Source organism: Aquarana catesbeiana, linkage group LG01 (assembly GCF_042186555.1).
Source record: "Aquarana catesbeiana isolate 2022-GZ linkage group LG01, ASM4218655v1, whole genome shotgun sequence".
NCBI classification, from domain to species: Eukaryota; Metazoa; Chordata; class Amphibia; order Anura; family Ranidae; genus Aquarana; species Aquarana catesbeiana.
In genome coordinates this window covers 944,587,192-944,595,217 of record NC_133324.1, presented here as the reverse complement: position 1 = coordinate 944,595,217, position 8,026 = coordinate 944,587,192, and positions in this window count along the sequence as shown.

Here is an 8,026-nt window from a genome sequence, read left to right as displayed (position 1 = left end):
CACTCAGTTCTTAGAGTTCCCTCAGCAGAGAGCTGGTGTCTGTCAGTCATCGCTGTCTGCTCTGCCCCCCCCACTAACTGGAGTGCTGGGTGGTGGAGGGGGCAGGAACGACTGTCCCATTCTCCAAGTGGCTCTCTGAGAAGCTGAGCCAGGTGATGGTCCAAGCTCCTGGGTGGATCCTGACAATATGGTTGCAATCTTTCCCCAGCCTAGAGTGGCTTTGTGACGTCAGCCGACAGCGGGCACCCCTGTGATCCACAGGAGAAGTACAGCCAGATGAGCTTTGGCTGTACTTCTCCTTTAAGTTATATTGATAATTATAACTGAAGCATTTGTTTTAAAGCAAGCAGTATTATTTTATACATTCTATAGGAGGATTTACTAAAACTAGAGAGTGCAAAATCTGGTGTAGCTGTGCATGGTAGTCAATCAGCTTCCAGGTTTTATTGTTAAAGATTAATTGAACAAAATTAAGTTAGAAGCTCATTGGCTACCATGCAGAGCTCCACCAGCTCCACAGAGTGTTCCAGTTTTAGTAAATCTACCCATTTGTCTCTACCTTTAGGATCTATTTCGTCTAGTTTCTTGACGTTGATGAATTTTGCAGTAATATATGTTTCTAGTGCACTTTTGCATTTTTCTATTAATGAATTTGAACTTAACTTTTAAAATAGAAGTATGGCCAAAGCTTTTCTGACCATACTGACCATATTGGTATACGATGGTGGGAAATATTAGGGGGTGAATGTAGCATCCCCACGGGAGCTGAGGAAGTGACCAAGCAGCGGCATAACGAGGCAATACAGGGTACCGTGTAGAGGTGGGTAGTAGAAAGATTCCCCTTTGGTTTCCAACATGATAGTGTAGGATAAGGCATAAACCCAAGTCATCTGTAATATATTAAAAGTGGGTGTGTAGTAGTAAGTAAAAATGAGTATTGTTGGATGACCAAGAGGTAGAAGATATAGTGTAGAATATAAGTGAGGCAACGGTGAAAAGGCAAAGGGAGACCAGACAAGTGAAAGCAAGCGAACCAGTGGAATGGGAGAAAAAAGAAAAAAAAAAAAAAAAAAAAAAAAGAAAACCCACCATGCACAGAGTGGGGGAACAGTGCATAGAAGTAATTGTGAACAGAGGCCAGTGAATAGGGATTAAAAGGCAGGGTGCATAGAGGTAAAGTCCGTGGTTACCTGAGATGACAATGGACGAGGCCGCCGGCCAGCCAGCAAGGTACCCTCAACGTCACGCTAGGACGTGCTGTGAGGGAGGGAAGGAGGGCCCACTAAGGTGACTAGCGCCTATATAGGCAGCCTCCACCTCCGTCAATTTAACATGCTACTTTGTTACTATATTATGTCTTATTGTCATGTCTTACCTACTTTGTACCATATGTATTGATTATATGTGAGTATCATCTATTGCACTCTGTTTCTCATGTGGTATCAATAAATTCAAAACATTTTTTATACATTTTTTTATACCTGATGACTCAGCTTGCCCTAGTGTTGTGTTTCATATAAAGTCCCAAATTCCCCTTTCCCCGATTTTCCCTTATTTTTCTAATATTCATTATTGTCTTCTTGATTCTCTTACTGGCCAATCAGGACGCGGGTCCTGGGACCCGTCAACAAAACAAAACAAAAACTCTTGCACATAAATGTATAAGCCCGACAGTTCAAAGTTCTCGATGGATGGTAGCTTTCAGCCTTGCTGCCCTCAAGGATAGGGAAATCCTAACATACAGACGAAAAACAGATAAGAGAGGGCGCACCGGCCCAGTGCATTATCTTTAAAAAGGTTTATTAAAACAGAAAACGTAAAAGTACTACTCACAAGGGTAGATAAAAATCACGCATCTGCACGTCTTGTCCATAGGTCTGGAGACTGCTACCATCATTTGACTATTATGCGTGATTTTTATCTACCCTTGTGAGTAGTACTTTTAAGTTTTCTGTTTTAATAAACCTTTTTAAAGAAAATGCACAAGGCCGGTGCGCCCTCTCTTTTCTGTTTTTTGCCTGGGACCCGTCACCTGATTGGCCAAGAGGAGAAGCAATTCTATTGGCCGCCTAGGAGGAGGAGGGAGGAGACGCTCAGCTGAAGCCACCAGTGATGCCGGGGAGGAGGAGACACATGGTAGTCGCCGCCCACTGCCCGGATATAGATGGGGTAACTGTGGGGCTGGAGACTGAGAAACTGACTGCCTGGGTCTGTGGGTGCATTGTTTGCTGCCCCACAAATATATACCACCAGTCGCCACTGTCAAAGACCCATGACCTCTGGTGGAGACCCAACTTTTTGACACTGGGCCCTAGATTGCACCCCAGAATTGGTAGTCTTCAGATTCCATAATGCCATGCACACGGTCAAGACATCCAATGCCTGAAGCAGCAAAGCAACCCCAAAACATTAGTGAACCTCCATCATGTTGGACTGTAGGGGCTGTATTTTTTTCTCTTTTTTTGGCGTGGAATTTTTCAGATTTGCCTTTATGTTTCTCCACTTTTTTGGTGTCATACCAGTACAAACAAGAAAAACACGAGAAAGCCTAAACATTTGTAATTGCAACAACTTTCTGAGTGAAGTGGTGCTTTATCTGAAATGCAGGGGTCCCAAGATTTTTGACCATGAATATAGGTGCTGCTTATTTGCTCCCCTCTGTGGCAGGAAAGGTATTTTTTACATGTTAATTGAATGTTAGAGTTAGCTATACATTTTAGCTAATTGCCAGAAGATTAATATATTGTTGTAACTTGAGCCGTGTTCAGGAATTTTTACTGTAACAATGTCATCACTGCAATCTGGCTAGTGATCACTTGATTGGGAATAGGTCACATATATGTGGCAGCCTGGAATAGGACCCACCTCCGTGCTACCACAAACAAAGTCAGTAGGAAGGAGTGTTACAGAGATATAGAAATAAATGATCGCTTATATACAAACCTGGATTAGATTACACATAAATAATAATGAAAAAAAAAAATTTAAAAAATGCAACAATTTATAAATGAGATTAATTCATTGTAATATGCTTAGAAGGATTGTAAAATCAATATAAGCTATATGGTATGTACTGTATGAGAAAGGAGCCAGAAAACAATATAAAAGACACATTTTGGAATCAGAAGATTTCCTTACAGAGATAGAGATTTAGAGGTCGGCCTTCTGAACGTCCCATGTGTTCCACCGCCCATTCTATTTGTGCTCCACTGATCCCAAACTCATGGCCACTTATCTTGGAACCACCGATGTGAAGAATCACTGGCAGCATTTGGGGCAGTTTATCTCTACCAATCCGATGATTCATTTTCTAAGAATCTGCCACAAAACTCTTCAAATACCAGCATTTGCTGATAAAAATAAATTTAAGTCCCATGCAAACAGCAAAAAAAAAAACAGATCCAACATGCCAAAGTCCTCTTTATTTCTGGAGATACGTTCTTTTGTCTTAGGGATAAATTTATTTCCTCCGTAGAGAAGAAACACTCCCTTTCCTTGAAAAGCTGTAGCCTGCTTAGGTCAAACCTGTTGGTCTTGTCAAACATTCACAGTTACTGAGACAACATTAGACATTTTTTTAGTTAGTACATACAAGAAAAACAAACATATTTACAAAGATGTGGGGAATTTGTGAATCTCAGCAACTGAAGACCCATAGGTTTGGGCACCTCTTGCCTAATATTTTTCATTTTTTTTTTTTTTTTTTTTACATTTTAAAATTATTATTTTTTTTAAATAAAATGAAATCCTCACCCAACGCTGTAAAGGCCATCAGCATGACTAATGTGAAGATCCAATGCATGATACGATCTACTTTAGTGCTTGCTTCGAGAACAAAGTTGATTTGCCTCCTGATAATTCTGAGTCCCAACTGCAAAATGGCTGAAACCCGAAGGAGCAGCTTTATAAATCATGTGGGGGTGTGGGTGGGTGTGGGCGGGAAATGACGTGTTTGGAAATCCCCCACCCGTTCTAGAAGTTTCTCAGAACAAAAAACTTCTGAAGTACTATAGCTCCCTCTGGTGGGCAAAGAAAGTCATTTTATTGTCTTTCGTTGGCTGTAGGTTTGCAATTACCATATTTTTCGCTCCATAAGACGCGCCTAGGTTTTAGAGGAGGAAAACACGGTAAAAAATATTCTGAACCACATGGTGTACTAAAATATTTACCAGTGCAAAATGAAATTCAGCCTGACCAGTGCCAATTAACCTCCCTAGCAGTAATCCCAAGTGTGGCTCAGGGCAATTTTCAGTACCAAAAGCAATAACCCCGAGCAACACTTGGGATTGCATCGCAGTATCCTGGTACAGCTTACTTACCTTGTCCCCTGGATCATGCGATGTCCTCCCTGCTGTGTCCCCGTCCGGATCCCCCACACGATGTATTACTGTTCCCGGTCTACGTTTTCTTTTTTATATATAAATGAAAAAAGACCTAAAATTTTGAACCCCCCCCCCAAAATTATATTTTTTATTTTCTGTTATAAAACATCAAAAAGATAAAAAAAAATCGAATGTATTCATAAATTTAGGCCAAATTATTCTGCTACGTGTCTGGTAAAAAAAAATTGTCTTGTGATCAGTGTATTAGTGTCACTGGTTCCTAAAAAAGTGTCAAAAGTGTCACTTGTCTGATTTGTCTGCCGCAATGTCGCAGTCCTGCTGTAAGTCACTGATCGCCGCCATTACTAGTAAAAAAAATAAGAATAAATACAAATTCCAAAAGATTATCCCATAGTAGACACTATAACTTTTGCGCAAACCAATCAATATACTGTACGCTTATTGGGATTTTGTTTACCAAAAATATTGGCCTAAATTGATAAGGAAATTCAATTTTTTCAATTTTTTTATTGTAAATGTTTTATAGCAGAAAGTAAAGTACATTTTTTTTTTTTTAATTGTCGCTCTTTTTTTGTTTATAACACAAAAATAAAAACCGCAGAGGTGATCAAATACCACCAACAGAAAACTCTATTCGTGGGAAAAAAGGACAACGCTTTTATTTGGGTACAGCGTCGCACGACTGCGCAATTGTTAGTTAAAGTAATGCAGTGCCCTATCGCAAAAAATGGCCTGGTAATTGAGGGGGGTAAATCTTACGGAGCTAAAGTGGTTAATACATAAAACCAAAATCACATGTAGTAATTTGGATAGGTTATATAATGACTATACTCTGCCTAATCTATCAAAAATACTTTAACACCTTGACACTGACAGTACGCAGATATGTGGCCTCACTGGTGGGGGCGCATATCTGTGTATCTGTCTCTGTGCTGGGAGTGCACTACACAGCATCCTCCCAGCATAGAGACCGGGGTCCCAGGGGAACCCGGGTCCCGGACTAATGATTGGAATCCAGAGCTCCCGCTTCGGGGTCACCTGATCACTGTGATAGCCTCTGTAAAGGCTATCAGTAAAGATAAATGGCATCTTTGCTGAAGAGGAAAGATACATTGCGGAGAAAAGAGAGAGGAAGGGGAGAGGAAAGATACATTGTATCTCTCCTTGCAGAGAGAGAGAAATGTGTGTAAAAAAATAAAATAATAGTAATAATAATAATAAAAAATAAAATAACAAAATTAAGAGAAAATAACTTAATCAAGGTTTGATCTAGGTCAGTGCCAGGGTTAGTTTCAGGATCAAAGGTCATGGTCAGTGTATTTTGGACAGGATTTAAAAAAAAAAAAAGTTTTTTAAATTAGTATCAGTGTCAGTATCGGAATGTTTTAGGTAGGATAAAAAAGTTTCTGGGCTGTACTATGGATACAAAAAACAAAAAACATACACGTATAGCTGCGATTGTTGGGAGCAGGAGCATTTATTTTGGGTTGTTCGTTGCTGGTAGGTTATGGTAGGAAATATACAGCTAAACTTAAAAAAAAGATTTTTTTTAATTTTACTATTTTTGCCAGTTTTCCTTTGATAATAAAAAAATCAGCAGATATTCATTACCATTTACCACCAAATGAAAGCCCAATGTGTCCTGAAACAAATGCAATATAATCCAGCTGGATGCACAAAGTAACATATGCCAAAGTTGCAAAACTGTGCTTAGGCATTAACAATTGTTTTACCATTAGGCGCAAAGGGGTTAATGTAAAAAAAAAAAAAGGAAAGACATACAGCATGAGAAAAGTTCTACAGATTATTGATTGCATCCTTAGATTTTGTGGACTTTGGTTTCAGCTTCCCATATTCAAGGATCAATAAACATATCAATAATATTACAGTGGTTGTAAACCCTTAAAGACCACTTTGACCTACAGGTAAGCCTACAATGTAAAGTAGTGAGTGTACAGCTTGTATAACAGTGTAAAGTTGCTGTCCCCTCAAAATAACTCAACACACAGCCATTAATGTCTAAACCTCTGGCAACAAAAGTGAGTACACCCCTAAGTGAAAATGATCAAACTGAGCCCAAAGTGTCAATATTTTGTGTGGCCACCATTATTTTCCAGCACTGCCTTAACCCTCTTGGGCATGGAGTTCACCAGAGCTTCACAGATTGCCACTGAAATCCTCTTCCACTCCTCCATGATAACATCACGGAGCTGGTGGATGTTAGAGACCTTGCGCACCTCCACCTTCTGTTTGGGGATGCCCCACAGATGCTCAATAGGGTTTAGGTCTGGAGACATGCTTGGACAGTCCATCACCTTTACCCTCAGCTTCTTTAGCAAGGCAGTGGTCATCTTGAATGTGTGTTTGGGGTCGTTATCATGCTGGAATACTGCCCTGCGGCCCAGTCTTAGAAGGGAGGGGATCATGCTCTGCTTCACTATGTCACAGTACATGTTAGCATTCATGGTTACCTCAATGAACTGTAGCTCCCCAGTGACGGAAGCACTCAAGCAGCCCCACATCATGACACTCCCACCACCATGCTTGCCTTTAGGCAAAACACACTTGTCTTTGCACTCCTCACCTGGTTGCCGCCACACATGCTTGACACCATCTGAACCAAATAAGTTTATGTTGGTCTCATCAGACCACAGGACATGGTTCCAGTAATCCATGTCCTTAGTCTGCTTGTCTTCAGCAAACTGTTTGACTGTGGACGCGGGGAGACTCACTGCCGAAAGCAAAGGGTTATTATAAAGAGTACTTTGGTGCCAAAGTGCCGTTGGATGGGCGGTCCTGCCAGGTGTAAATGATTTCAGGGGGACGCAAAGGACCCATCAGGGGCTCTCATCTAAGGGGGTTCCATGCAGACATCAAACTTATCTGTTAAAGTGTTTGGAGGGCTTGGTGAGGCTCAGTCCTGCAAAGGAGTAAGTAGGTAGTCAACTGTTTGAATGTTTCCTGCTTTAAAAGTAGGAATGAGCTTCGAGTTCGAGTCGAACTTATGTTCGACTCGAACATTGGCTGTTCACAAGTTCGCCGAACAGCGAACAATTTGGGGTGTTCGCGGCAAATTCGAATGCCGCAGAACACCCTTTAAAAGTCTATGGGAGAAATCAAAAGTGCTAATTTTAAAGGCTTATATGCAAGTTATTGTCATAAAAAGTGTTTGGGGACCTGGGTCCTGCCCCAGGGGACATGGATCAATGCAAAAAAAAAGTTTTAAAAACGGCCGTTTTTTCAGTTGATTTTAATAATGCTTAAAGTCAAACAATAAAAGTGTAATATCCCTTTAAATTTCGTAGCTGGGGGGTGTCTATAGTATGCCTGTAAAGGGGCGCATGTTTCCCGTGTTTAGAACAGTCTGACAGCAAAATGAAATTTCGAAGGAAAAAACCCATTTAAAACTACTCGCGGCTATTGCATTGCCGACAATACACATAGAAGTTCATTGATAAAAACGGCATGGGAATTCCCCACAGGGGAACCCCGAACCAAAAAAAAAAAATGACGTGGGGTTCCCCCTAAATTCCATACCAGTCCCTTCAGGTCTGGTATGGATTTTAAGGGGAACCCCGCGCCAAAAAAAAAAAAACGGCGTGGGGTCCCCACAAAAATCCATACCAGACCCTTATCCGAGCACGCAACCTGGCAGGCCGCAGGAAAAGAGGGGGGGACGAGAG